Source organism: Gossypium hirsutum, chromosome A01 (assembly GCF_007990345.1).
Source record: "Gossypium hirsutum isolate 1008001.06 chromosome A01, Gossypium_hirsutum_v2.1, whole genome shotgun sequence".
NCBI lineage: Eukaryota > Viridiplantae > Streptophyta > Magnoliopsida > Malvales > Malvaceae > Gossypium > Gossypium hirsutum.
In genome coordinates, this window is record NC_053424.1 from 50,360,473 (window position 1) to 50,364,171 (window position 3,699).

At 40.4% G+C, this 3,699-nt stretch overlaps 1 non-coding gene across 1 annotated transcript; it reads left to right on the plus strand.

Annotated features, from left to right (window-relative positions):
- The first annotated feature begins 2,718 nt into the window (after positions 1–2,718).
- Positions 2,719–2,825, plus strand: LOC121206550 (small nucleolar RNA R71). The gene has a single exon (XR_005901614.1). It is a non-coding gene; the product is annotated as a small nucleolar RNA R71 (small nucleolar RNA).
- The last annotated feature ends 874 nt before the right edge of the window (positions 2,826–3,699 follow it).

The following is a 3,699-nucleotide window of genomic DNA, read 5'->3' on the forward strand; positions in this document are numbered from 1 at the left end:
ATAAGCAACATATTTAAAGAAAAAATAGAAAGAAAAGAGTAAACAAACACAAACGGAAGAGGTTGGGGCGTCAACATCGGTGTTGTAGGCGGCGCACGGGCGTGTGAAGTTGTAGGTTTAGGGATTTTTAGGAAGAAGATGATGAATAGTGAGGGGTTTATATAAATTTTGGGGCACACGGCCGTGGGACACGCCCGTGTGGCCTAATTTTTGCCCATGTGTTTTGCGAATTTTAAATTTGGGTGCGTTTGACATTCGGCCCACGCCTATGTTCTTCGGGCTTGTGGGTGCACACGGCCGTGTTGCATGACTGTGTCTTGCTTCGTTCGCTTCTCCATGCCTGTGTACATAGGTCTATGCCCCTGTTAATTTGACAGGTTCGCCCACGGGTGATGGGCACGAGCGTGTCGCACACCCGTGCTAATTTGACAGGTTCACCCACGATTTTAAGGCACAGGTGTGTTGCACTATCGTGTTGTTTTGGCAGGTTCGCCCACGGCCATGATGCATGGCCGTGGGGACTTATCGCTTCCCGTGTTGGGAAAAGATTTTGCCCTGTTTTCACACAGCCTAATGCACGCTCGTGTGCCTGGCCGTGTGGTCTTTAGAAAGCCCATGATTCGGTTAATATGTTAGATGTTAAAAGCTAAAACTTAAATAAATCATTACTGTTAGTGCTCGGTTGCCTCTCGAGAAGTGCTTATTTATAGTCTTAAGCTGGACTTACCTCTCTTCTGCATGGTCAAGGTGGTGCGAGGAGTTTACACTCCTCATCCCAGCTATCAACTTTATCAACGTAAGGTTTAAGATGGGTATTTTTTACCTTAAATGTGACGAATTTGGGATGAATTACCTCAACTGTACCATATAGGAAAATACTAAGTATCGTAAGAGGAATTTCTTCATTAGGTTCAGGAGTGGAAATACGAGGATCTGCTGCATCTAGTAGTACTTTGTCTCCAACCTTAAGTTGATTTGGTGAGGTATTGAGCTTGTCCTGGCTCGATTTCAGTTTATCGGGTGTTCTCGATTTCTATGTCTGCCATTCATCTAGCTCCTCGATTTGTAGCCTTCGTTCTTCATAGATAGGTCCTTTGTTGTTGTTTGAACACAGCTCATATGCGTTCTTCAAAATTGTTTCCTGCATAGAGGGTTTCACCACATGATCAGTACTAGCAGAATGATTTATACAACCACCTTCGATTTTTGATGTGTTACTCGAATTATGAGCTTGAAGGGTGATTGTTTTGTCTCCCTCACGAAGTGTAAATTCACTTGTACCAACATCAATAATGGTTCTAGCAGTCACTAAAAAGGGTCATCCTAAAAATCAAAGGTGCGTTACTATCCTCTTCCATGTCTAGAACAAGAAAGTCTACTGGGTATATAAATTTATCGATCTTAACAAGAACATTTTCAATGATACCCCTAGGAAATCTAATGGTTTTATCAGCCAATTGAATGCTCATCCTAGTTTGTTTGGGTTTCCCAAGACCTAGCTGTTTAAACATTTTGTAAGGCATAATATTAATGCTTTCCCCTAAGTCAGCCAATGCATTATGAACATCTAAACTACCAATTAAACAAGGAATCGTAAAACTCCCTGGATCTTTCAATTTGTTGGGTAGCTTATTCTATAATATGGCTGAGCAAACTGCATTCAACTCTACAAGCAATGCCTAATCCAACTTTCGTTTGTTTGTTAGAAGCTCCCTTAAAAATTTGACTAAGTTTGGCATCTACGAGTGAGCTTCGATAAACGGAAAATTAATATATAATTTCTTTAATAGTTTAAGGAATTTACCAAATTGTTCATCTATACGGTCTTTCCTTGTTGTATTGGGGTATGGCACCCTTGGTTTCTACTCTTTACTTATCGTTGTCTGGTCATTGTGGTCCACCTCACCCTTACCTTTACTTACCACAGTTTCCTGCCTCTGGTCTGGTTCAGGTGCAACTAACCCTTCCTCATCTTGAATGGTAATTTCATTGATTTGCTCCCTTGGGTTAGATTCTGTGTTACTCGGCAGGCTACCTTATGGTCGTTCGGATATCAATTTAGTGAGCTGACCTATCTAATTTTTGAGCCCTTGGATCGACGCTTGTTGATTTTTAAGTGCTGTCTTGGTGTTCTGAAAACGAGTTTTTGACACTGAGATGAATTTTGTTAGCATCTCCTCAAGGTTCGGCTTTTTCTCTTGTTTGTAGGGTGGTTGTTGGAAGCCCGGAGGTGGTGGTCTCTGATTCCTTTGGCCTCCCTATGAGAAATTTGGATGGTTCCTCCAACCTGCATTGTAAGTATTACTATAAGGATTTTTTTGAGATCGAGGATTATTACCCATGTAATTTAATTGCTTATTCTCTATGTTGTGGCCATAGGGTGGGTATTCTGAATTGCTTGATCCACCCCCACTTGCTTCGTACTGCATTACTAGGGGAACCTATGAAGAACTAAGAAAACCATCAATTTTCTTATTCAAGAGTTCTACCTGATTAGAGAGCATGGTGACCGAATCGATGTTATAAATGCCGGTTGTATTCGTTGGCTTTGTCCTCATGGCTTGCCACTAATAGTTATTCAGTGACATCTCCTCTATAAATTCATAGGCATCTTCAGGTGTCTTATTACTGATGGTTCCGCTAGTAGCTACGTCAACCATTTGTCGAGTCGAAGGATTCAGGCCATTATGAAAGGTCTGAACCTATAGCCAGAGTGGTAACCCATAGTGAGGGCATCTTCTCAAGTGGTCCTTGTATCTCTCCCATGCATCGTAGAGTGTTCTTAAATCCATCTACATAAAAGAAGAGATATCATTACGTAATTTAGCCATTTTAGCCGGCGGAAAATATTTTAATAAAAACTTTTCGGTCATTTGCTCCCAAGTAGTGATTGACCCCCGTGGTAACGAATTCAACCACTGTTTAGCTTTGTTTCTCAATGAAAAAGGGAATACCGAAGGCGAATAGTGTCATCAGAAACACCATTAATTTTAAATTTGTCACATAGTTCCAAAAAGTTTTCCAAGTGAGCGTTGGGATCTTCGTCCTGCAAACCATCAAACTGAACAAATTGTTGTATCATTTGAATTGTGTTAGGTTTCAGCTCAAAAGTATTTGCAGCTATAGCAAGTCTAACTATGCTCGATTCAGTTCCTGTTAAAGAAGGTTTAGCATAATCATACATAGTGCGCGGAGCAGGATTCTAATTAACAGTAATCGCAGGAGGTAGAAAATTTTCTAGGTTTTCAGCCATCTCCTCGGTTGTGGTTGAAGTATCGTCCTCTTGCTCTTCCTCTGTGTATCGTAAGCTTCGCCTTAATTCTCTTTGGTTTTTGTGAACTGTGCGATTGATCTCACTATCAAACAGTAATGGTCCTGATAGGTTTTTTCTGGTCATAAACTAGAAAAACCTGTCAGAAGAAAGTAAATGAAGAATTAGAAAAGAAAATAAAAATTTAAATTACAATAAAAGTAAAATGGCTAAAGTAATAAAAATCGAGTGTTCCTAATATCCTAGTTCCCCGGCAACGGCGCCAAAAACTTGATACGTGATATTCGGGATAGGTTTTAAAGATTTATGAATGAATCTGTGTAACACCCCAAACCCGGCCTAGACATTATGGTCAAGTCTGGTGTGTCACATTGAAGTGTTTTTCGAAAACCATGTTTTCATTCAAAACCTTTCTTGATGTTTAGGAA